Source organism: Mauremys mutica, chromosome 3 (genome assembly GCF_020497125.1).
Source record: "Mauremys mutica isolate MM-2020 ecotype Southern chromosome 3, ASM2049712v1, whole genome shotgun sequence".
Taxonomy (NCBI): Eukaryota; Metazoa; Chordata; order Testudines; family Geoemydidae; genus Mauremys; species Mauremys mutica.
This window is the reverse complement of record NC_059074.1, coordinates 35535913-35563319: the sequence shown is the minus strand read 5'-3', so window position 1 is coordinate 35563319 and position 27407 is coordinate 35535913. Positions and strand designations below refer to the sequence as shown.

Genomic DNA, 27407 nt, shown 5'->3' with positions numbered 1-27407 from the left:
GATTTTCAGAGGGACAGTAAGCAGTGGAATCTATATGTTACATTGGCTTTTTAATGTAATGAATTTATCAACTGGTTCAAGCTGTTAGAAAAAAAATACCCCTAATAATTGAGGCATCCACTGATGCTGGAAAGATGCAAAGTTACATTTTACATGGTTTGTATTTATTTTGTTTCACTTCTTTTAATTTTATTTCTATGACTAGGGAGTTTCAATAGTCTACTTATACTGTACTATGAATTTTAGCACACTAAGATTTCCTATACAAAAATTACAAGCACTTTTAAAAATTATTAAAACCCTTATTTCCTTGTATAGACTTTCTTTGAATTAAAGTACAATTCAATAGGAATAATGGTGGCAGAATCTCATATTAAATTATTAAATAATTCAATTTCTCTCTCACAACTGTCTTTAACAGCAGTACAACCTCCCCACCTTTGAGAAAGGTGTCTAAAGAATGGAATTCAAATATTTTGCTATTGTAATTGCACTGGTTTCTTCAGACATTGAAAGCCTGAGTTGTTGTGTGTGTTACACTAATAACTCCAAAGTGGTTTTGATCCAGGCTCAGTGAAATTGTATTGGATTTTCAATGGAAGCATCACAATTTTGTAAAGCCGGGCTACAGATGGTCCTTCTGAATCTTTTTCTTTAGTACTTCCTATATCTTCTCCCCTACTTATTGATGAGTAAGAACCGTTCATCCCTTTGGAGTCAGCATGGTATGTGCCAAGTGTGTGTGCTTTCACCTTGTGACCCATGTCTGCTAGGGACTGATAGGAAACTTTTCAAACACGTGGATCATTCCACTGCTGATATTCAATAGTTTTTTTTCATAGCATTATTCATGAAAATAGCACCTCTTTCTCTCCCGCACCTGCACCCACAGCCTGAGTAGCCCTCTGAGGGGATCGGCGGGTTCTTATTTCCTGTTACTCCCCTACATGGGCAGCTAGCCCAAGTTACATTTCAACCCAAAGTCCCTGTTCCAGAGACAATCTAATGAGAACCTGCAGAGGCCTAGCAGTTGTTGATCTTTCAGACCTTCCCATGCACTTTATGGGGGAGATTGTCAAAGGTATAAAAGGGAATTAAGCACCCAACCCCCATTGTCTATTAGTGGGAGTTGGGCATTGCATTTAAAAGTCTCTCCCTCTGGCTTTTTCCCACACATTTATGCATCAAACAAATAGCTGCTGAATGATACAGTTCACCGATTTTTAAGTAGTGTTTTAAATCTTATGGTGTTGATTTTTTTTCCTCTCCCCTCTTCTCTGGCATTCGTGTCTCCCACACCAGTCTTATTTAATGTTTATTTGCAATCTTTTTAGCACTTCAAGATAAAATTAACAAATACATGAAGGAATCCAAAGACATACTTTGCTTTTGATTGCTTTGAAAAGAACTAGAACAAGGTATTTACAATTTACTTTATTGTAACCGTTCTCCTCTGACTGCCCTAATTTACAGACAAAAGAACTGCCATATTTAATAGACTGTGGCATGCATGACCCACCACTTAACATGATTCAGTTAGGTATGGAATTAAACATGAGCTACTTTTTTCAATTTGCTGCATGTCAGATAATATACAAAGTACAATAGCAGACTTGTTCTAATTTTTCCTGTCCCTGTTTTTACATCAGTAGCCTACTTCCTGTAGCAGCTGGGGGAAAAAAAGTACAATAAAAATGTTTAAATGTACTTGTCTGCCTAAAGCATGTTATAAAAAATATCACAAAAAAATGAAGCACAACTGTTTACAGAACATGTCAGAAATTTCCTGACAACTGTAAGGAAACTCAGACACCAAAGGCTACCTTCTGGTTCCAGGCACGAAACCACATTAATTAAACCTCTTGCCAGTGGCAGAAGTGACCTACATGAGATGGAGGTGTGTGGGACTGGGTCAGAGTGCTTATATGCTTAAGTGTGTGGCCCATACCCCCAAGCTTTGCCATACCATGTCCTTCTAGCAATCTGCCCATGGAATGCATGTAGAGTGTTACAGCAGTTTATTAAGGCAGAAGTGAGGCAGAGCATTTGTTTGATTCCATTCCTTGCCACAATTCTTTGGCCATGTACATCTTGAGCACAGCTGCAACCTGACCCAAAGTCTGTGCCAGCAGTTGAAATCTGCCGCTTAATTAGAAATAATGGTCTGCAATTATTTATTTTTTAAAGCTAAAGTGTGTCTTTTAGGCACAGTCCAGAGTACAGGGAGCACTGTCCAAGGGGGAACACCTGAAGGCATTTCGGCCCAGATCCACAAAGGGACTCACTTTTAAGTGCCTAGAAAATCACTGGAATCCACAAAGCCTGAGTTAGGCACCTAAGCTCCCTATACAATGAATAGGGAGAAAGAAGCACCTAAGAACGTGATCCTCAAAAGCATGCCAGGCAGGGAGCTGCCTAAGCTAGCCAAAGGGGGATGCTGACAAGAGGAGTGTATCCTGAGCATTGACCCTTTCACAGAGTTCAGCACCTAAGTCCAGGCTCCAGGGAGGCATCTAAATCTGCTTCTGATCCACAGCCAGGAATCCCTTTCCTGGAGTCAGGCTGCTTAGGCACCTAAACCATTCTTCCAACTCTGCACAAAATGGATGCATGGAGAAGGGGGAAGAGAGTTATTTTCATGCTGTGTCTGGCCCAAATATAATTGAATTAAGTGTAATGTCTTCAATAAGAGAGCCTCACATCAGAATATCCTAGTGGATAAGGCACTCATCTCAATGGTGGGAATCTGCTATTCAAATCTTTTCCACCCCATCAAGAAGATGAGGAGCTTGAACTAGGGTCTCCCACATCCTGGCTGAGTGCTCTAAACCACTGGGTTACACATTACTTGGGAGACCACCTTACCCCTCCCACTTTGTGTGTATTTAGATGAGCACACATACTCGATTGGGCAAGACAGGCAGGGGGATGCCCATCTTCCCTTCGTTTGAGGATCATGCTGGGGTATGGGCAGGCTGTAGGCATCCAGACATCTGCCTGAGCCAGAAGGGTGCATGCCCAGAAGCATAAACTTAGGGGACTAGAGGACCTTAACAGCATAAATGTAGGTTTTGAGTGAGTTTAGGTGCCTACAGGGTTATGTGCCAGCTGAGTAGGGATTTTGTGGATTTCAGTAGTGCCTAAATCCCTGTTGCAGATTTGACCCTTTGTTTATGAAGGGCAGAATATCTCCTATGAGGTGCCTGGTACTACACCCTTTATGAGGTACAGCCTATTCCCACCAACATGCTGGTCCTGTTCCATAGCAAGTGAGGAGAGGGATGAGGAGAGCTCTAGTAGCAGCAGCAGCTGCTGCTGCTGCTTCTTCTTCTTCTTCTCCACCCCCACATAGGATACCTGGCCTATTAAGGGCCCCAGTCTATCCCTGATGAGGGCTGCTTTTAAGAAAATGACCCCACCTCAGCCCATCTGGAGGTAAATACCTGCCTAGCTGGCTGGTTGGCAGCTAACTGGCTAATGAGCACCTGAACCTGATAAAAGGCTACTAGATCTCAGCTGGGGGAAGGTGATCCCAGAGAAAGGTACTTAGGGAGGGACTTCCCAGACATCTGCTGAAGGTTTACCCTGTGAGGAGCTTTGTTGCTAGGGAGCCTGAGGAGACTGGCAGGAAGCAGCACAAGAAGCTAGGCCCCAGAGAGAAAGCCCTAGAAGGAGTTGATTTGTGAAAGGGGCCTGGAGGCAGATGTGGGTAGGAAATGGCTCAGACATACAGCAGTGAGCCTGAGGAAGGAGACCTTAGCTACTTAATACAAGGACCCTGTGCTGGCACCCAGAGTGAAGGAAGGGCCTGGGTTCCCCTACCTACCCCCTAGAAAGGGGTGTAAAAGTCCCCTGATACAAAGAGAGGTCAAGGACTGTTGAGCCCAGCATGGGGCTGAAGGCCTGGGAAAAGATCACAAGACATCTATTTTGTTGTACTCTCTGTCACCTGGAATGGGTGAAATTATAAGTGATCTGGCTGGAGGGCTTAGCTGTGAGAAGGGGCAAACCACCAAAGGCTTGCAATGGCTATTGACAGAGGAATACTAGAGTCAAAGTATAATGGAAGTGCTGATATAGCACACTTGGCCAGGAGGCGGTGCACTGACCAATGAGTGACCCCTCTACAGACTTCCTTTGGGGTTCTGTGTGCTTCAGGGACTGAATAGTCCTTGCATTCCCCTGCAATTCCATATGTCAAGGAAGGCTCTTCTGACCAAGTTCAGCCCTGATATGAGCAGGCACAGCATGATTAAAATCAACGCCACTTATCCTTCTTGTACTATATCCTGCTGAAAGCAGTGGGCAGCACCTAATGCTTTTCAGAAAGCCCATAATATATTCAGTAAACTGTGCAGCACTATCCTCAAGAAGAGGATTGGGTCCTTTCCTAACTGTCCATTCTGGCCTCTTTCTTTCAGATGATCATCTCACACTATGTGGCATGAAGTTGGACTATCTTTATAATTATCTTAACTGCAAATATTATTACTGATCATAAAAGGAACAGATCCCTTTGAACTTCAGCTACTTCCAGTGCCCATGAATGGCACTGACTATGACACATGATGAACAAAGAGGTAAGTTGTAAAATTTAATTTTAGTTTTAATATATTACAGTATCTTATGACAATATATTGTATGCTTGTTATTGTAGCAACCACCTTTGACTAACATTAATGTCTTCAAAGGGTGGAATGGGGTGAGAACAGCATTAGGAGTTTGTTGCATGAATTGGAATGTTCCTTGTTGTGCTGTGATCTCAACTAATGGTGCTCTCATTTGTAAGCACAGAAGAGCATGAGGCCCAGATCGGCTCCCACTGAAATAAATGGGGCCTTTCCAGTGACTTTGATGGGAGTGGGATGGGGCTCTAACAGCAGCCTTCAGTACCACAGATCATGCGAATGATATTGTAACTAAGGTTTGATTCTGACCACTTTTACACTGGTGTAACTCCATGACTTCACTGAAGCCTCTAATGCAGGCCTGCACAACATGTGGCCTTGGGGGCCGCATGCGGCCTGTGTGGGCTCACTGTGCTGCCCGCGGGGGGGTGAGGAGGCGAACCGGGGGTGTGGGGGGCTGAGGAGGTGAGTGGGCGGGCAGTGGCAGTGGGTGAGTAGGCGAGCGAGGAGTCAGTGGCTGACCTGTTCTACTGATCTGGTCTGGCTCCCATCCCCTCTCCAAGGGTTGCAGCTGTCTGGAGGTGCTGCCTTCCATGCCTTCCTCAGTCACACCTCATTCATTCAACAGGGCAATTGATTACAAAGTTGGGGAAGATCTTATTCTACTTCTAGCAAAAAGACATTTTTCTTTTACCTTAATTATACTACCTTAGGGGCCTGCTATAGCATATTACCAAGGTTCAATACCTCTGTTTCGGTGGAGCAGCGCTGGGGAAGGAGGGTTTGTTTCCGTGGGGCGGGTGGTGCTGGGGGAGGAGTATTTCAGGGGAGCTGGGTGGTGCTGGGGGGTGTTGTGTTTCGGGGGGGCTTGGCGGCACTGGGGGGGGGTTTCGGCGGGTTGGGGGGGTTCAGCCCTCAGCTGTTTTCTTTGGAGTAATATGGCCCTCAACGCTTTGAGTTGTGCAGGCCTACTCTAATGACTGTCAGGAGAGTTAGATCCTACATGCACAAGAACTGAAACAAATAATTTAGCAATGCAAAGATGCACAAACTAATTTTGCTAATGGATGTGGCAGTGGTCTGCTTCTTGCATGAGAGGGGAAATAAGACTAACTGGATGATCAACAAGATCAAAAGGATGGCTAATTTCTTTTAAAATAAACCGTTTTTATCAACTTAAAACAACCAGAATCTAACTAGCCTGGTGTCATAAGTAGTTAGTTAAGGGTTAAGGTCTACCTGTAAAGGGTTAACACAAACCTGGTGAAACACCTGACCAAAGGACCGGATCACAACTTCCATCCTGTCGTGTTTCTCAGCAAGAAGCTGTCTGAGAGGGAAAGCCACTGGTCCGTCAGTGAAAAAGAGTGTTACGCGATTGTGTATGCTTTGGAAAAGCTACGCCCATACCTTTGGGGACGGCAGTTCCAGCTACAAACCGATCATGCTGCACTAAAGTGGCTTCATACTAACAAGGGAAACAACAAAAAACTTATCAGATTGAGTTTAGCTCTCCAAGACTTTGATTTTGAAATTCAACACATTTCAGGAGCTTCCAACAAAGTTGCTGATGCACTCTCTCGTGACAGTTTCCCAGAATCTAGTGGCTAAAAAGTGTTCTTTACATGTTATATGCTTAGTAGTATATGTAATAGTGCATGTGTTTATTACTCTGTTGGTTTTGCAGTTTAGGAGGAAATCACCGCCAGTGCTCCCACTGTTGGTGATTTGGGGGGCGTGTCATAAGTAGTTAGTTAAGGGTTAAGGTCTACCTGTAAAGGGTTAACACAAACCTGGTGAAACACCTGACCAAAGGACCAATCAGGGAAGAGAATTTGAAAATCCCAGAGAGCGGGAACTTGGGTCTCTGTGTTCTTTGTTCTGGGTTCTTAGCCGTCTGGACCTACACCAGACCAGACGCTTAATCAAGTCTGCTCATTTCCCTGAACTAATTTCTTCTATTCAAGCTAGTGAGTATTAGAAGAACTGGGTAATTGCATATAAGAATCCTGTGTCTGCAATTCTGTGTGTTTATATTGATTATTCGTAATTTTGCCTGTATTGTTTGTACTGAGGAAAAGGGAGAAATTTCTCCAGGGATTAATAAGATTAGACCCTATGAATGTCTATCTTGGATTCATAGAGATTGTGTATTTTTTTTCTCTTCTTTTTTTTTAATTCTTTTAATAAACTCTTTTAAGTTCAGGACTTGGTTAAGTTCCTTACCTGTGGATTCAGGGGAAGGAAGCTAGGCGCCACTCTGTGGAGACAAGGGTTGTCTCCAAGCAGAGAAAGCAGGGAAGGGAGAGGGAAGGAAAGAAATCTTTCCCCCTCTGTGATTTGATCTGTGCTTCCCCGGGAAAATCTCTGGAAGGAGGAGAGGGAGGGGGGAAGTGGGCTGCTTCCCTGTGTGTAGAGATTCAAGGCGTTTGAATCCAGGTATCTCTCTTCAGAGCAGGCTGGAGAGAGGGAAGAGAGGGGAGGGGGAAGGTTCCTCCTCTGTGGTTTGAATCTGGGTTCCCCAGGGGAAGCTTGGGGGACAGGCAGTGTGTCAGACACTTTAACCTGACTGGTGGCAGCGCAAAGGAGACCTACCCTAAGGGTTAGGGCGGGGGGAAGAATACATGCGGGTCCCCATCTTTGAACCCAAAAGCTCAAAGTGGGAGTGAGATCCCATGACACCTGGCATAGCTAGATACCATGGAGCTGAACAGTAATATTTGATGCTTGTCATTACCTCATACTGCCTTGGGCTGTTATCTTGCAGCTCTGATAAAGAACGAGATTGTAATGTTATAGTCTCTCTTGGGGAAAGGGTGGCATGTAGCTGCATAGCTATGTGAACAGGCCAGAAATGGAATTGTGACTCAGTCAAAATTCCTTCCCTGTTTCCCATTTCTCTAGTGGAAGTAAGTAGCTTTACTCCTTTTCATGGAGCAGCTTACTCCAGTCTGCGTGTCCAGCCAGCTAATCTGGCTGGTGAGTAGAAAGGGGAACGAAGCCAAGGATGAACTATCAGAGGCAGGGAAATCATCCCAAGCTTCTTTTTAGTGGGGAGGCAGTATTTTAACAATGAGGTAAAGAAGCCCCTGGGAATTATCTCTAGTACTTCAGAGCGCTTGCCACAAAGTTGTGTTCTGAGCTAGGTATTGTCTTGGACCATTGCTCCATTCCCTGCTTGGCCTTGACTATGCCTAGTATATGTTAAGTAGCTGTATTTGAGCAGCTGTCTTGCCAGTACTTATTATCAGTGCAACTTGGAATGCTATTAACCATGAAGAAAGCTTGACTACTGGGAATGCTCAATGACTGACATTTTAAAGGTTAACTTTCATCCAGAAGATGCTGCCGCCATGGAGCAAATGCTTATATAGCTAATGCCACTGACAGTGATGGAAAGTGTATAATGTCAGTTCAAGATGAGAGGCTACAAACTCAGAAAGAGCCCACTGAACATGAATCCCACGGCACCAATTAATCTTGACTTTTCTGAGGGAAAGATGACTAAATAAAAGAATGAGTGCTGCATACATTGCCCAGTTGTCTTTTGTTTTTCCCTCCTACCCTCAAAGACTATGTTTTGACTCCTCATCTACCCAATTAGGTTATATTTTTCTTCTGTAGCAGGAATGACATTTATGACTTTACTAGAGGAAGAAGCAAATACTATGGTGCATTGTGAACAATAGTTGGAGCACAGAGGATGGGAAGGTCCAAACAATGTGGGACAATGATCATTATGGATGTAACTATTTTATTCTGCTGTTAAGCTGTGAAGGCCCATGGTCCCACTGAGCTGTTGTATGGCAACGCCTGGATGACATTTGTTGTTCGGGATATGTCACCCCCTCAAATCAATGACAGGTAACATTAGATTTTGGGGAGATGGGGTTTCCCAATAGGTTTCTTCCCCCCGCCACCCCCCCGAGCTGTTTCCCAATAGGTTTGTTGTATTAACTGCTACCATAATTCTTTTGTTTTATGTTTTGGGGCCTTTGGGAGCAACGATCAGGGCCCAGTTGCACTAGGGAGTGTATCAGTATACATATGATCTTTGAATCAAGACTGAATGTCTTTTTAAAAGATATGCTGTAGCTCATGCAGCAGTTATGAGACTGCTACAGGAATTACTGGGTTACGTTCTACAGCTCATGTAAAAGCAGAGTATCCTAATAGTTCATTCTGGCCTTCAAATCTTTGATTATAAGGTCTTGATCCAAAGAGCTTACAGGCTTGGCGATTCAGGGAGAGGGATAATTGCTTATGTATGTGTGTGTGTGTGTGTCTGTGTGTATCTGTTTGTAAACATACATTGTATCCCATATCCCCATCTAGCCCTCTGTATGGCCTGTTATATTTTAACCAAAATCACCTAGGCTTGCGCTCTTAGAAACATTATTTTTGAGTGTTCTTTATTCAGAAATGAGCATTGATATAATGTGGACCCACTAGCTAGTACTTCCTTTGAATTAAAGGAGGAGTATGCAAACCCTTTTTAGGGGCATTAAGGATAAGAAATGTGAACAGAAATGAAATTTACATTCAGGTAAGACTAAACACTTTATTTTCCATTATGAGAATCTTAGCAGGTTGCAAAACCATGTTTGGATACTCACATCATGCTTATGCCTGATTCCATGAAACTTTCTAGTGACTACTATGGGTACTGGATAAGACTGCTAAATTTAGACCTTATTCATGTAAGTGCCAATTAGAGTATCCAGATCTTGCATTTGGACATCCTCTTGAATGCCCCACATTTGAGAAGTTGCCCTGCAGACAAAGGTGTGATCACTGGGAAAAAAATACAGGAGTGAGGGCAAATTGTGAAATGAAGATGATTAAATGTTGCATAAATATATTGTGTGTTTAAATGGGTGAACGAAAAACTGCTTTAACTAATTATTGACTAATAATTCACACACTATTTTTGGTTCTCCCCAGATTTCTGTCCTCCTTAAATAGCATGCTAATGCTTTTGCTTTCCATAGGTTGTTGTCTTGGGCTTATGGAGGGTTCTGGGTGTTGCAATTAGTTTTCTTGGTTTAATTTATAAAAAAATGATGATGGGCACACAAGAATGGGAGTTTTCCAGATGCATCTGTATGAAAAGATTAATTTTAAATGAAACTGACAGGCATATGTCTGAGGAAACAGCTGTGAAAAGTCAGTCTACTGTTTATAGTGTCATATTTTTCAAAATTTTGCAGCAATTCTAAGCAAATTTTCTTCTTAATTGAGTTTTTACATCTCCATTATATTAGACAGTACAAAGGATATAACCCTTATACTCCATGATATGAGCTAAATGCTATGTACGTGGAGTTAAAGAAAATTGTTCTCATGGGAAGCGAATTGTCCATTATTGGGATTTTACACTTGTCCCTAAGGCATCTAGTACTGGCCCGAGACATGATGCTGAACCTTTGATCTGGTATGTAACTATGTTACTGTTGTTTTCCCCATCTGTAAATTGGGGCTAATTATACTGACTTTTGTAAAGTGCTTTGAGATTTACTGATGAAACACTTGGTATTAGAACTCTGTATTATGTTTCTACTAACATAAGTGGTCTGTAGGTGAGATCTGAATTAGATCCATTTACCGTACAAATCAATGGCGCAAGCCTTATGCAGATAATGACGACCACAACATTTTTTTGAAATAAGGTCATCTTCATGTTCCTTCCCAGTTTGAATGTCAATAACTTCATCCTCTGATTATGAATTGCTTTCTAGTGAGACATCTTAATTTAAGAGATTATGAATTTTCTATTACTTTTCTTTGTTGCCAGTCTGCAGAATACAGTGATAGGTTAGGTGTTTGTCACTTAGCACAATGGTACACATATCACTGTGGTGCTCTGCTTCTACAGAGACAATATCCTTGTAAGCCCTTGCATTCTTCAACCACTCTAGCCTTTCATGGCAATTCAATAAGTGTACCTAGAAATAAAAACCAGGAGACTTAGGTAGTTCATTTCATGAAGAATGATCACTTCGTCTTACACTGAAATGTAGCTCTGGTGAGGTGGAACCTGGAAGTGGCTGAACAGTACACAGACAGATGATGTGAGAGATCAGGATAAAAAGTGAAGAATAATTCTTGTCCTACTGAACTGTGGAAGGCCTCAGAAGGCGAGAGCTGTGGCCTGATGGATAGGACATGGTACTAGGAGTCACGAGAAATGGAATCTATTCCTAGCTCAACCACTGACGTGCTGTGTGACCGTGATCAAGTCACTTCATCCCTCTCTGCCTGTTTGTTCTCTGACTTATCTATTTAGAGAATCTTTTTAAGTATGTGCTTGTGTAGTACCTAGCAAAATGGGGCCCTAATCTTGACTGGGGCCTAGAGGAGCCCCTCTAATATAAATAATCAGAAGGAGTTTAGACAAGGTGATTTCAATTACTCAAATTAGAATTTTGAAAGATTTTTGAAAGATGCTGTGGGATCTCTAATGATCACATAGAGTAAGAACCTAAGTTGTCATCTCAAAGATGATATCTTTGGCAGCAGAGTGCCACATAGCTACACACTGGGACACTGGTTCAGTAGTCTCATTAAGAAAAGCATTTCCTGTTAAGCCTGGGCTTTCTTGGGGTGACCAAGCCAAGTACTGTCCAGCCCCAACCCTGTTTAGTTTAGGAGATTTGACAAGATTGCAACCCAAGGTGGTATGACTGCATGCCCGATACAGATATCTTCAGGTCCAAACACTCCAAAGTATAGCTCCTGTGCCAGGATTGGTTGTATATAGTTTTTTTCCTTAACAGTATAATTAAGTCTAATGTGATTAAAAATCAGTCTTGCTTAAGGTTTTCACTTCCTGATTGGACTTAGCTCATTTACTTTGTTTTCAGGATGTTATTTAATGATTCACTCACTTTCTCTTTCTCTCTTGACTGATCCAAACTGCGCCTCTTCCAGTTTCCAATGCTGTACTGGTAGTTTTTCATAGAGTGATATACAAGTACAACATTCTTGGCTGTGTTGAACGGCTCATCATCCAGCTAGTCAAATGCATTCTTTGGTTGCTTGGAAGTCTATCTGGTCATAGAATTGAATATCATACCATCATTTCATCAGTACTGTACTATCCTAGGTTTAGATGAGTTTTCAGGAAATTGCACATTTTACTCTCATCTTAAGAATCAAAATTCGGAGAGGTATGTGGCTAGCTTTTGTGTCCACTTAATGTAAGAATCAACATAGCTTTCTAAAAGTTGAATACTTTTTTTTCTATAAAACAAACCTATCTTTAATCTATAAATAAATATTTATTCATAAATAAATAGTCTGATATTAATGTGGGTCAAATTCTCAGTTTGTGTAGTCAGATTAGCTCTGACTTGAAAGCTCCACCAATTTGCACCAGCTGAGGATGTGTACATGTTACATGTACAAAATGTTACATGTAACAAATATTAATTACATAGTATATTAAACTAATAACTAGCGAGAGGAACAATGATTTAGGGATTGGCAGGAGAGTTACTGAAGAATTAATTAATATGGGATGTTTGAAGTCATGTAGGGGTGTGTATATGTATAGATAAAAAGTGGTAGGGGTTTTTTATGTAAACAGTTGGCCACTAAGGCCAATGTTTTTCAGAAACATCTACTGATTTTGGGTAACTCAAGTTTTGGATATGCAGCTTGAGATACCTAGCATCTGATTTCAGTAACTGCTGTTACCATTTATTTTATTTGGAGTTGTGAGTGCACAGCCTTTCTGAAAACGAGGCCACAGATTTCTCAAAATGACCACTCGGAAATTGAGCCACCCAAAACTAGTGGACTTTTTTAAAAAAAATTGGCCTACAATTCTTCTTGATGAGAAAGCTGAGCTTGTTTGTAAACCAACATTCCTTACACTTAGTACATTAGAAGAGCCTAATAAATAGAGTGTATGAATGGAAACTGAGGTCTCTTAGTTTTTGGTTGCATAGGTAACTGGGCTGGTGAGAGGAACAGAATATCACAATTTATGATTTATAGGAAAACTATAAAATATATGATGTCATTTAAAATCTGATACCTCAGACTGTAATAAAACAAAATAATGGCAGCTGTTTGAAAGGTGCTCAGGCTTGGGAATGTTAGAAATAGAGCAGGGATTCATTAGTAGTGGGATTGAGCAAATAATTGAAAATCAGGTGTAGGGTTTTTACCCTTTCTTGAAAAAAAAATCTGGCTCTACTTCAGAACAAAACATCATTTTGAAACAAAAAAGCAGAAGTCAAAAGGTTTAGTTTTCAAAATGTAAAAATGTTTTGACTTCCTGAAATCCCACCCCATTTATTTTGATCAACTTGTTACCTATCATCTCTGTGTTCTTGGGGAACCAGGGTGCAGTACCCAGCTTGTCTGACTCACTAAAGACCTCTCCCCCCTGCCAGCCTCTGCTTGAACCAAAGCCAGTCAGAAGAAAGGCTTACAAAAAGCAATGAAAAGAAAGTGGAAGACACACCTAAACCCCTCCGGACAAGGGTGACAGGATTAAGGAAACTCCCCTAGCCGCATTTGCATCAAAGATGGGACAGGGAGGCATCCCCATTAGCATACAGAATGGAGAACAGAGATTCCAAGGCAAGAACTGCACAGAACTCTGGGACCAGAAAAGCGGGGGAGCACGGCATGATGGGAGATCTCTGCTCCAGATGTTAATGAACCCACACCTGCACACCCAGCTCAGTAGTTATCAGACCAATTCTGTAATAAATCCTTTATTGGTGTCCAAAATACTGAAGCTGCCTAATTGCATTGTGAGCTTCTTCGAAGGAACACTGCCCATAGCCAGGAATAATCAGTTGCTGTTGTCTAGCCTGAACAAAACAACTTTGGTACACTGCCTTGAGCCATCAGTTTACCCACAAACAAATATAGTGTTCTACTTTGAACCATTATTCTTTCCCTACAAAAACCCCTACCCATGCTCAAGTAAGTGCCCTGGATACAAAATCTGCATCAGTTCCACTGGGACTTAATCTTCTCCTGCCTGATCGTGCTAGGGGCTCTGCTTGTCTCCAGCACTCCAGACCTCAGCTACCATCACCACCACCTGGGAACCCTGATTGATTCAAGCTTCATGGAGTGGTGAGAACCCAACTCTCTCTCTCTCTCTCTCCCTCTCTAGGTATAGCCTTCTGAACCTGACTTGTGTGATCTGACTTTTATAATCGACTTTTATAATCCACTTTAAGTTAGATTTTATATTTTAACTGTTTTGCTTGTTTTGGCTCCCCTTGTATGGTTATTACCTCACAATAAATAACTTTCATGGTTAAGCTGGTTGCGTCTGTCTCTCTCTCTTCCCCCCACTCCCGTCGTGAGTGTTTTTTGACTTCCTCATTTGCTCTGCAGTAACGCTCCTCGTACCTAAAATAAAGATCCCTGCAGCGCCCAAAAATCCTGTGGGGCTTGCTCATCAACTGGGGTACTACCAGAAAAATTGTAACATGAAAGTGGGGATAGGGATGTGCTGAACCTGGGGCATAGGAGGGTGGCAACTTGGTAGTGCTGCTTGACCCAGACTACTGAGTCCACGGGCATATAAGGGGTCAGCATGGGAATGCTGATTGACCCGGTCCTCTCAGATGCACTCTGTTAGTGTGTGTGTGTGTTCGTCTGATTCTGGGGCTGGAAGAACCTAGATCCTGCAGGATAGCTCCATTGTCAGGGAAGTTGCAGAAGGGAGAAGGAGAGCTCCGCATTAGAACACCAGTGACACAAGCAGAACATTGATAGAAGTACAGACCCCCCCACACACACACTCTGAAGAGTAACCTTAATAAATGTGCATACCCCCCCCCTCAAAGTAACGGGCAAATCTGGTAGCAAACTTGAAACTGTATTTTTCGGCAAATAAACTACTCTTCAAAAAAGTTTCATTCAGTTCTAAGGGAAAGTGCAGACAAAATGCAAGTTAGTTCATTATTTCAAAGCTTATCACTTGAATATCACCATTATAATAGTAACAGCAAACCTAAATTGCAAGCTCTTTGGGGCAGTGACTGTCTTTTCAAGAAGTTTAATGGAGCCTGCTCTGACATACAGTAGAACCTCAAAGTTACAAACACCAGAGTTACAAACTGACCGGTCAACCACACACCTCATTTGGAATCAGAAGTACACAATCAGGCAGCAGAGACACACAAAAAAGCAAATACTTTACACCACAGTGCTATGTTAAATGTAAACTACTAAAAAAAAGGGGCGAGGGGCAGGGGGAAGATTAAAAAAATTGACAAGGAAAGGAAACTTTCTGTTTTTCTTTCATTTAAATTAAGATGGTTAAAAGCAGCATTTTTCTTTTGCATTTTGTTCAGAGTTATGAATATTTTAGAGTTATGAACAACCTCTATTCCCGAGGTGTTCGTAACTCTAAGGTTCTAATGTACTGTAAAATATACAAACCGTAATAAGTTGGCACTGAAGTCAGTAGACATGTCACCATGTGACTTTTTCTAGACCTGACCCATGTCATGTAACAAGGACCAGAAACATAGATCAGTTGTTTATCAGCACTCCGATTATGACTTCCACTAGAAGTGCTGGAATGGGGTGGGGGAGAGAGAAAAGGGGGCAAGAGGACACGGCCCTCCTACTTTTTGAAAGTGGCTGGGCCTGGCCTATCCTTTTTTTGCCCAGGGCCAAGCTCCCTGTTCCTCCTCTTCCTCCTGAGGTAAGAGCAGCTGGGGCAGCTGTGGGGAACCCTGGACCCTGTGCCACATATAAAACCATAATAACTTATTAATATATGAAAAAAAAATCTGGTGTAATGCAATAAACTAACATGAATCAAAGCGACCCAAACCTTTTGAGGCCTAGAAACCTGTATTTCATTGGAAAATTCTGGCTGAACTTGGGAAATGAAGTAGGGAACACAGATTTACCTCTCCTGTTATATAGCCACATATGCTTTTTTGAAATCTCTTCAGGAATTTGGAAACTATGTGGAAGGCTGTGTTGCAGTGCTTAGTCTCTCATCATCATTCTCATCCTTTGTAGCAAGCTTATATTAAGCATTGGATCTGGATTTTCATGTTACAAAACTATTAGTCTTTATAAATAAGCTGCTTGTGTCACTCTGTTTTTTGTTTTTTTGTTTTTTCTTTTTTCCTGTCAGCATTTGTCTTGCTTAGGATCGTATAAAGTAGTGAGACAAATGTTGAGATAGACAATGTGGGTGAGGTAATATCTTTTATTGGACCAACTTCGGTTGGTGAGAGAGACAAGCTTTCAAGTCACACAGAGCTCTTCTTCAGATCTGGGAAAGGTATCTGTTCAAGCTTGTATTTAGTTGCCACACTCAGAATAAAGACTCTATATCTGACTTCTCATTCTCAAAAGAAACCTGCACAACACTTTCAAAGGATGAGTCTGGAAGCTTAAATTAATAACTCTGCTAGACACTAAAAGCCAGGGACTGAACAGAGACACTGGATTTATGTTTTTTTACTATCTGTAACCCACTAACCCCGTCCTTTTGGGCTTGGCTACACTTACAAATTTGCAGCGCTGCAGCAGGGTGTGAAAACACACCCTCTCCAGCGCTGCAAATTGCGGTGCTGCAAAGCGCCAGTGTGGTCAAAGCCCCAGCGCTGGGAGCCACGCTTCCAGCGCTGTCCGTTATTCCCCACAGGGAGGTGGAGTACGGACAGCGCTGGGAGAGCTTTCTCCTAGCGCTGGCGCTTTGACTACACTTAGCACTTCAAAGTGCTGCCGCGGCAGCGCTTTGAAGTGTAAGTGTAGCCAAAGCCTTTGTCCTATGACTGAAGAGGTGTTAACAGGCCACTCTACTTTGAATGGACCCTTAGATTAGAATATATGCTAAGTACTTATGCTAAATGATCTGTTCCACCTGTATTTAGCTGTGATACTGGGAGTACCTTTCCCAGACCTGAAGAAGAGCTCTGTGCCTCAAAAGCTTCTCTCTCACCAACAGAAGTTCTTCCAGTAAAATATGACTTCACCCACCTTGTCTCTCTAATATCCTGGGACCAACATGGCTACACTTACACTTCATTGAGAGACAGTTGATTGAGAACTAGCAGCCACTCCCTCGTCAGTGTATGTCATAGGTGCCACTGCCAACTCCGTGAGTGGCCCTGGGGCTGGAGCACTGGCAACCCCATAAGCTCCCCCCCCCCAGGTCTCCTGCAGGCTGGCAGGCCCTGCAGATAGGTGCCTCCCCCTCCCTTCCCACACCTCCCACCCACCAAGTTCTTTGTCATGGTTTCTACTGTAACTAGATCTGGCTGGAAAATTTGCAACAAACAATTTATTTCAGGACTTTAGCCTCCTTTTTACAAGTGATCTGCGAGAAAGTTGTGATGTCACTCTTCACTACTGTTTAATTATTTGAGTGAACAAATGTTAGTCTGTAGATTGTTTGTTGTTTGAAAGCTGCCTGGTACAAGTATATTAGTTTTGCGGTAGGTGAAGATATGTGGCTTTGTCTCTGTCCTCTGATTGGTTGATCTAAACTTTATAAATAAGAGGTGTTCCTGAAAGTGCTTTGATTCTCTCAGGGAAAGAATCGGTGAGCACATTAAGGAAGAGAAACAGTAAGGAATTTTAAGACATTTAAAATCTTTTGTCTTTTATATAAGAAATTGTTATATTCGGCTGTATGTGTACACAGACTTAAAAATAGCTGGGTTCCTTCCTGAGAGAGGAAAGGATATAAACCACATTTATTGGCTGTTGAGCAGACTTTACATCTACATGTGCATGAATGTGTGTGGTCCTAGTGTGAAGGATGTGATCAGATCTCTGCAATAGCCTGTATGCCAGGCATACTGGGAACAAATCCATCCTTCTTCTGTTTTAATAATGTTACCCATTTTGACCTGAGCGGATAGTCTATATTTGGGGTCTTGCAGATTGTTTCCGTTAAGAGGAGAAATGGTTCCTAGTAATGGAGTAAAATTATTTTTTGATGCAATCTTGTTCATTTACAGAGAAAGTGCACATAGTCCTGTTCTCTCACCAACAAGAGGTGATTCCATTTTAGATTTAGTATTCACAAGTAACAAAGACCTCACAGAAGAACTGGTTGTAGACTTGCATCTGAAGAAGTGGGTATTCACCCACGAAAGCTCATGCTGCAATACGTCTGTTAGTCTATAAGGTGCCACAGGATTCTTTGCTGGTTGTAGAGGATATAGGCATGGGACCTAGCAGTGCAGGGGGTGCTGCAGCACTCCCAGCTGCTGGGCCTGCGCACCCGGGGTCCCAGCTCGGGGGTGAGGGGAGTGGATAGGGTCAGGTGGTGGGCTTTCAGCATCCCCACTATTAAAAATGTTCCAGCGACACTGGTGGAGGACATCCTTGATTCAATTGATCATTAGTTAATTCAGTTTATTTTTGTTTATCCTTCCATTTAGTTTAGATCTATAATTTGGGTCCTTGATTTCAAAAGGGGAAACTTAAAAAAATTAAGGGAATTAATTAAGGAAGTGGACTGGACTGAAGAACTCAAGATATGAATATGGAGGAAGCTTGTAATTAATTTCTGCAATTTAGGCTTCAGATACTTTAAGTCAGTATCCCAAGCAAGGGGGCAAACAATTGAAGGGAAGGGCTGCAAGCCAAACTGGACAAATGAGCATCTCAAACAGGTCATTTAGAGAAAACAGCCTACAAGTAATAGAAGAAGGGATGGATCAGCAAAGAGAGCTACCTCTTGGAGGTCAGAACGTGCAGGGATAAAGTGAGAACTGCCAAAAGTCAAGCAGAGTTGAACCTTTCAAAGGAAATTAAAACCAATAGTAAAAGGTTCTTTAGCCATATAAATAAAAAGAAAACAAGAAAAGAAGCGGGACTGCTAAACACTGGGGATGGGGTAGAGATTAAAGATAATCCAGATATGGCCAATGGCATGAATTTGTTTCAGTTTTTAATAAGGGTAATGAAGAGCTTGGGGGCAGTGGCAGGATGGCTAATGGGAACAAGGATACGGAAGTAGAAATGACCACATCTGAGGTGGAAGCCCAATTCAAACAGCTTACTGGGTCCAAACTACAGGCCCTTTTTATTTGACCTCCATTGTACACAAAGACTTACAATAAATTTTGAAAGAGAGAGACGTTAAGGACATAAAGGTAAACGGTAACTAGTATAAAATACAACATTGGTTTACAAAAGGTAGATCATGCCGGATCAACCTGATCTCTTTCTTTGAGAAGGTAATAGATTTTCTAGACAAAGGAAATGCACTATATCTAATTTATCTGGATTTCAGCAAAGCATTTGATACAGTTCTACATAGGGAATTAGAGGTAAAATTGAAGAAGATGGGGATTCATACGAGACTCAAAAGGTGGGTAAGGAACTGGTTGGTAAAGGGGAGACTACAATGGGTCATACTGAAAGGTGAACAGTTAGGCTGAAGGGAGGTTACTAGTAGAGTTCCTCAAGGATTGGTCTTGGGACCAGTCTTATAGAACACTTTCAGTAATGACCTTGGCACAAAAAGTGGGAGTGTGTTAATAAAATTTGCAGATGAATCAAAGTTAGGAGGTATTGCCAATACAGAAGAGGACCCGAATATCATACAAGAAGATTTGGATGATCTTGGAAACTGGATTAATAGAAATGGGATGAAATTTAATAGTGCAAAGTGCAGGGTCATGCACTTAGTGACTAACAAGATTTTTTTCCATATAAGCTTGGGACATATCAGTTGGAAACAACAGAGAAGAACAAAGAGCTGGGTGTATGATCAATAGTTGATCACAGGATGACTGAGTCACCAATCTGATGTGGCTATGAAAAAGGCTAATGCAATTCTGGGATGTATCAGATGAGGAGTTTCCAGTAGAAATAAGGAAGTATTATTACCAATATGTATGTCACTGGTAAAACATCATCTGGATTACTGTGTGCAATTCTAATCTCCCATGTTTAGGAAAGACTAATTCAAACTGGAATAGGTACAGAGAAGAGCTACAGGGGAATGGAGAACCTGCCTTATTATCAGAGAAGACTTATGGAGCCTGGCTTATGAAGGCTGAGGGGAGATATGATTGCTTTATAAATATATCAAAGGAGGGTGAGGAGTTATTTAACTTAAGGGCCAATGGTGGCACAAGAACAAATGGCTATAAACTGGCTATTGATAAGTTTAGGCTTGAAATTAGATCAAAGTTTCTCACCATTGAAGGAGTAAAGTTCTCGAACAACCTTTCAAGGGATATATTGGGGGCAAAAAAAACTAACTTGTTTTAAGACTGAGCTTGATACATTTATGGAGGGATGGTATGATAAAATTCCCTATATGGACATATGGTCCACCTGTGACTATTAGCAAATATCTCCAATGGCCAGGGATGGGACACTAGAGGGGAATGGCACTGATTTACTACAGAGAATTCTCTCCCAGGTGTGTCTCTGGTGGGTATCACCACATGCTTAGGGTCTAACTGATCGCCATATTTGGAAGAGGGAAGGAATTTTTCCCCAGGTCAGATTGGCAAAGACCCTGGGGTCTTTTTGCTTTCCTGTGCATCATGGGTCATGGGTCACTTTGTGGTTTGAACTAGAGTAATTGGTTGATTCTCTGTAATTTTAAGACTTTAAATCAAGATTTGATGACTTCAGTAACTGAGTCAGAGGTTACGTGCCTAGTACAAGAGTGAGTGAGGTTCTGTGACCTGTGACGTGCAGGAGGTCAGACTAGATGATCACCATGGTCCCTCTGACTTTAAAGTCTACAAGTCTACATCAGTGAATGAAGGTGGGGAGGTTAAATACATTGGATGTTGCAGATGCGTCTCCCCATCGTAGGCAAAAGTTTGTGTATCCACAGGCGAGGAGGATTCATCTCAGAATCAGTCTTGGCTGGGTTGTCTGTTACTGCTAGATAATATGATGCTGATAGCATTGCTACCACAGAGCCAATTTTTCTACCTGATGTAGGAGGTGTTTAAGGCAGAGAAAGCTTTTTCTAAATCATGAAAACTGCTTTTCACTACTCAAAAGATGCCAGAAACTTTGCATGCAGAGTTGAACTGGACACTAGCAATTGGCTACCTTTATTTTGTTTCTGAACATTTTTTTTCTCCTTGGAGTTCTACAGTACATATTGTACATACATCCTAAATGCACTTCAGAAGATGATCTCTCATTGTATGGTCCCAGAACATACAATTTGCCATTCTAGATCATACAGTACCATTGGTTTGTCCATCAAGTCTGGCATCCTGCCTCCAGCTGTGACTCATAAATATTGCTTCAGAGGAAGATATCTATTCCCCACCCCTTTATAACATGGATAGACAGCTATGTGGGATGTGGGGAATGGTTCCTGGCTGCAAGTGTGATCTGAATCTACAATGAAGCATCAAGTTAGATCACGTCTATTCCTACGTATGACTAGCTATGTTGTTGCTGATCATAAATAGGGCCAGAGGGTTTTTAAATTGGTCAGTTTCCCGTTTTCAGCTGTTTACAACAGCATGACATTTCAGATGTAACTGGGAGTCCCAACCCAAAAGGTACTAGGAGATGGGTCTGCTCTCTCTCCACCCGTAGAGCAGCTGTGCAGGGGAAGGATAAATCCTGTCCCTTCCCAGCCTGGCTTGGACTCCCAGCTAGGAGCGACCCAGCTAGGGTGCTCCCAGCAGCAGCAGGAGATTGGACTCGCCTTCTCTGGCTGCAGGAACTTCCAGGGCTGCTGCCCAGCCCCAGAGTTTCCTGCAGCAAGGGGAAGCACTCCCCTGAAGAGCTGCCATGCAGGGGAAGGACAAGTCCTTTCCCAGATAGGCACCCCTCCGAACTGAGGTGCTCTCAGCAGAATGGGGGAGAACAGATTTCACAGGGAAGGGTTTATTTCACGGTCTGTGACACATTTTTCACGGCCGTGAAATTGGTAGGGCCCTAATCATAAAACTAACCAGATACATTGTAAATTCATGTGGCAGTGAATTCTCTATCTTTATAATACATTATAGATCACTGGCTCTTGTACAAGTGAGCACAGCAAACCTTTCTCCCCATGCGCACGTCTTTGCAAAGGCCAGAGACGGTCAATGTTCTTGCACTCAAAGGAATGCAAAGACTGTGCCTTGTGGTGCAAGTTTCCCCAGGGAAATGGGAGAGGACCATGGGCCAACAACATACAATGGCGTGAGCCACAGACAACTGCGGAATAAGACTGTTTCTGTTTCCCCTCCCCACCCCCAAAAACTGACTCCTAACATGTCAAGTTCTCTGAGCCCTCCTAATACATTAATCTAGCCAAGTAAAACACAGTATAAAAATCCACAAATGTGTGTTTAAAAAAAGTACATCATCTTCAATGGAAAATAACGGAAGAGAATATCAGACGGACTCAGGGCATATAGGGGTCAACTTGATCCCTTGCCAAGTAGGCTTCCTCCATAATAAATCAAAGCAGCCAAATAAAACATAATATAAAAATTGGCAAACTACAAAAAAAGTGCAACAAAAAAACCTTTCAGGGGCTCTCACTGACTACATTCCACCCATTATTCTTAGCTAGTTTTAAGCCCTGATAATGGAATCAGATTGGGATGGACAGCATTATCTCTGTACTTACTCAGCAAACACTTGCTCCAGGAAGATGTAACATATTTTGTCTTGCTCAGCTCAAGTTCAGGAAATATTATGTTTTGGTTTTAGAGACGAAGCGATGGTTTTAAAGAAAAGACGTTAAGTGAGAAAGGGATTGGCAAGTTAGAAAATGCAGTTCTCTTCCATTTGATAAACTATACTTACCCATTCTATTTGTGTTGAAATGAAGACTTTGCATTCATGTGGTCTGCCTCAGCAGAGCTGCTTTGATGTTTATTAGAACTCTGGTTTGGAGTAAAAATGCATGAAGAAGAAAAATATCTTCAAAGATAGGGCAAAAAGAAGCCAACCCCCCAAAACGGGTAGAAGACATGGTAACCAGCATCCTTTGCTTTTGTTAGCTGGGCTATACCCATAATGTTTCCCCTTAGAATGCCAGGGTAATTATGATACTTAGTAACATAAAATTAACATTTTGGGATGGAAAAAAGCCATATGGCTCATCTACAGTCATCCATGTATCTCTCTAGCTTTCATACCCTGTAATATTTTATCCTCTAAGTGCTTGTATGATTATTTTTTCAGTATGTTACTGATTATAGCATCTATTGCTGCTTTTGGTACTACGAGATTACCCTCTGCATAAAGAAGTGAACTCCCTTAGTGCTCGCTCCTTTCAACTATGTTTGTGCATCCTATAAATTATTCAGAGGTGTGATATTAGTGAATGTGGTCCTGCTCCAGTTCACCCAGTCATATTAATAATCTTAGATCATTAAACTGATAAGGTGCCAAAGCAGCACATAAGTAGTGAAATTTACAATGCAGATTTTTGGAATAATTCTTATCTGTATGATGCCAAACTCCACTTGTGACATATATTTGCAAACTATAATCTTCAGCACTGTTTCATCCTTGGAGTCAGGGTTGAAATCTGGCAGGGGCCTTTGGGGAATGCCGTGTGATTTTTCCCCCCTGTCATCCGTCTTCATAATACTTTGAAGATTATTGCAATCAGGAGCTTCATATAGGCAGCCATTTTGTGTATTATCTGCAGTCTGCTCACTACCGGCATGCTTGTGAAGTGTTCGAGTACTTCTGCAGAAGATTTCCAATCACCTCTTCCTTCCTTTTACTGGCCTATGTAGAAAATATCTATAATGGGGTGCAACTGAGAGATTCTGATTGTCCCTCCATTCAGTTGCCTAGGCAACAGTCTTGTGGATATCCAGCATTTTCTTTCATTACTGGAGATGCCATTTAGTGTTGATTCCTCCCCTCCCCCCACCCGTGCTGTATTTACCACTGAAAGAGAATAAAGAAGCCTGTTCTGCTTTTCTTTAACTGTTTGGAGATCATTCAGAGTATAAAGTCTTGCTAAATTATGTATGATAGGCAATCATACCATAGGCACAATGCATAGTTTAAGAAACCACATAATTAATATTTTTCTATCTAATGGGACAATTTCAGAGGTGAAGACAGTTAAAGCTAGATTCTCTGGAGCACAAATTCTGCTCCCAGTTACACCTATACCATTGTGAAATCAATCAAACTGAAATGTAAAGATAGGTTGATGTAACTGAAAACAGACTTCAAACCCCTTAAACTAAGTTTGATGCCTTTTTTACATGGACTGAGGTAAGAGCAGTGCTCAAATGTGGAATAAGGAGGGGGGAAGTGCTTATATGGCCTTGCTCCTAGAACATAAACATCTTTGCCCTAACTGGCTTATAATTCAGAGAGTCTCCCCAAAATGAGTTTGTGATAGGGTCTATACGCCACACTGGCACTGACAGGAATAAGGGGAGCTGGAGAGCCCAGTTAGCCCATTGTTTGGCACTGGGAGGGGAGACAGGTAATTAAAGATTAGACCTATCTGGGGAGAACCAGACTGGGTGGTCCCTATAAAGGAAGGCCTACAGGACAATAGGGGAGAGAAACCCAGGAGAGGAGCTGTTGAGTTTCCTCTCTGTGAAAGGAACCATAGAAGGGCTTTCAAGAAGGAGCTTGTACCCTGGGAGTGTTTCTGAAGGGAAAGCATGCAGTGTAGTTGTAGCTGTTTCAGTCCCAGGTTATTAGAGACAAGGTTGGTGGCATATCTTTTATTTGACCAACTTCTGAGACCTGAAGAAGAGCTCTGTATAGCTCAAAAGTTTGTCTCTCAGCAACAGAAGTTAGTCCAATAAAAGATATTACCTCACCCACCTTGTCTCTCTAAAGGGAAAGGACAGCTGGGGCAAGGAAGAATCCTAAAGCAGACTTGGGAGAAGAGAGACTCCAGGGAAGAAGCCCTGAGGAGGCGTCAGGCATCCTGGATGTGGTGCTCTCTAACAGAGTGAGGAAGAACTCTGAAGCACCAGGAAGAAGAGAGGTGAAGAATCTTTGGAGGATTGAGCCTGGGAAGCATGGAAGAGTTTTCATTCCTTTGAGTTGGGACATTGTCCACCTGGAAGGGGTGGGACTCATGGGGTATGTCTACACAGCAAAAACACCCACAACAGTGGGTCTCTGAGCCCAACACTACAGAGTTGGGCTTGAGCTATGGAGCTAAAAATAAGCATGTAGACTTTCTGGCTTGGGCAAAGGAAGGAAAGAGCCAGTAAATATAGGGAAGCAATTTAAAGTTCCAGTGTCCTATCCTGCTTTAATTCAAATGTGGATGGGAAAAGCCACAGGGGAATACTTTTAGTAATAGAATTAGTCTCTTGTTACATGTGTGCTATAATAATGATAATTTGAGAAGCTGTCTGTTCTCCTCAATGACAGTTTGGTTCTTGGGTTGAAAATAATTGGAAGCCTGACTCAGAAGCAAGATGGCTGCCTTGTTAACTGGAGATTCCTTCTATTAGCAGGGGTGACCACAACAAGCAGAAGTGGTGACCACTTGAAGGAGCTGGAAGAACGGACATGTTAAAAGATGACTGGTTTCTTGAACCAAACCAAAATGTATTGGCACTCCACCCGAGTGATCTGAACACCACTGTTATCTGAGCTTGTTAGGGAATCCTAACAATCCCAAACATTCAGAGCTAGGATGTGGGAGGCCCTTCATGGCTGCACAAGGTCTGAGGGGACACACATTAGCAGTCTCAGAACAACCTGAGTTTGGGGGCATGCAGGTACTATATGCTCCTGCTCTGCCTCCCCACCCCAGGGAGCAGGATGCTGGAGAGGGATGGAGCAGACTGCAGTACTGATCAATGTGGAGAGGGATATGGTTTCCCCCTACTTCAACCTTATACTCTCCCCTTTAGTTATCTAGTCTCCATGGATTGCTAGCAGACAACAGTGTCTGTGATCCACAATGGGCTTGTGCTCATGAATAGGGGAATACAAAGGCATGGGAGGAGCTTTACACCCTCTACGTATGCCATCTCATGTACCAGTTCTGATCAAAACCAATCATTAGGATGGGAGGAAATAAAAATTCTGATACAGTGAGATAATGTAAAAGACATATAACATACTCTAGGTAACTTTACTGTTCTCCTTGAGTGCAATAGGAATTAATTTCTCTTTATGGAAAACTCTGGGATTTGGAACAGCTTTTTAAATAAACCTGACTAGATGAATATTTGGGAGGAAAGGGGGTATTCTTGCTTTTCATAAGCTTTAAAAAAAAAAGTTAAATCTTTATCCCTCCTTGCTGGACTATTGATAGGATAACAGACCAGGTGTTTCAAAGTAGATTTGTAGATTTTTTTTTCTGTCAGTTTATGATGAATGTGTGTTTGTGTTAGTGTTTCCCCTGAAATACCATATGTTGCCATATAAGGCCCTGAATAAGGAGAGAATCTCTATTCAGGAAAGCACTAAGCATGTGCTGAATTTTAAGCACTAGGCATGTGCTTAAAATTTAGCACATGCTTTCCTGAATTAGGTTTTAAGTGTGCATTATACAGCACTGTAATGTGATTTCTCAGGGCACCCAAAAACCTAGGTCATCATGTAACACCTCTGCCTCAGTGAGAGATTTGCTGATGCTAAACTGGGTGACAATTCCCTGTCACCCCAGTCACCCAGTCCCTGTCACCCTAGCTACCCCAGACAAACATCTCAGGACTCTGCTAGCTCTTACTTTGCCTTGTGAGTAACACTTGCTGCACCTGTTCCTAGCTCCCTGGAAAAACGTTCCCCTGGAGCATTCAGCCCCTTTCACTGGACAAGCACAGCAATTACAAGGTCACTATCTCCAAAGAGACAGTGCAAACACCCGCTTGTTTGAGTCAGCTAAGAATTCACACTTTACTTAATATTAAAGCACTGAGGCTACTTATGATAAAACAAAGAGAAGTTTATTAAGAAAGAGATTGAAGTGATATAAAGCAAGGATAATGGAAACAGAATTGGTTGCAAAAGAAACAAAAGTATAACATGCTTCTGAGAGACTAAACATAACTTTAGCAAGTTACAATCCTTTTGCTAAAGCCATTTTCTCATCCTCATAGGTTTTTGTAGAGTTTTCTGATTTCCTGTTAAATCAAGATCCAGGTTTTCATGAGTCCACTATGCTCTACCAGGAGTCTCCTCAGTAAATGGATAATGAAATGTCCTTTTGCTTCTCCTTATATTTCCCAAAGTTTATTGTCTTTATTTCCGAAGTCAGGATGAATGCCTGGGATTTAGACTTCTGTGTCTTCCCATGCTGATTTCTTGCTCCCCGCCAGCCTGGTGTTTCCTGTAGACTTCCATGCAAACACAGTTCCTATTGCATTTGGCTCCACAATGCTCAATTTACATTAGAGACAGGGAGATCGCTACTTCCCTCCTGGCTGGAAGAAGACCTGCTTCTCCCTGTTGTTTGGTTACAGACTTTAAAGCCTAATATCAGTAAGTAGCCATAATTCCTCATACACTATTAAAACATACATTTCATGATGGTATTAAAGACCAGTGCATTACCTGCTGTCATTCCATAACTTACATGAGACTCTTTATAGAGCAATCCTATGACGGCAATGAGTTAGGTGTTTATCAGGCTTGGTAAGAGTTGGTGTTACATGACAGTAGACTCTTTGCCAGTTGGCATTGAGGGGCTCTGAGGGCCACAAGCACAGCCTGCTCACTTTACCCACTGTAGTATCTTCTGGCTGAGATTTTCAAAGCCACCTGAAGGATTTGGACACCCAACTGCCATTAGAAATGAATGGGAGTTGAGTGTCCAAATCCCCTAGACAGTTTTCAAAACCTTGCCCTCTGAGTTGTCCTCCTGGCCTCGATGGGCCTGCCCAT

The 27407-nt window shown here is 42.1% G+C and overlaps 1 long non-coding RNA gene across 4 annotated transcripts; it reads left to right on the top strand.

Annotated features, from left to right (window-relative positions):
• The first annotated feature begins 1336 nt into the window (after positions 1–1336).
• Positions 1337–25586, top strand: LOC123366992. Of its 4 annotated transcripts, none has more exons than XR_006578256.1 (4): positions 1337–1418; positions 4422–4580; positions 24396–24546; positions 25028–25586. It is a non-coding gene; the product is annotated as an uncharacterized LOC123366992 (long non-coding RNA). The 4 variants fall into 4 exon arrangements; XR_006578255.1 differs by lacking the exon at positions 1337–1418 and adding an exon at positions 3585–3705; XR_006578254.1 differs by lacking the exon at positions 1337–1418 and adding an exon at positions 3586–3709.
• Positions 25587–27407: the final 1821 nt, after the last annotated feature.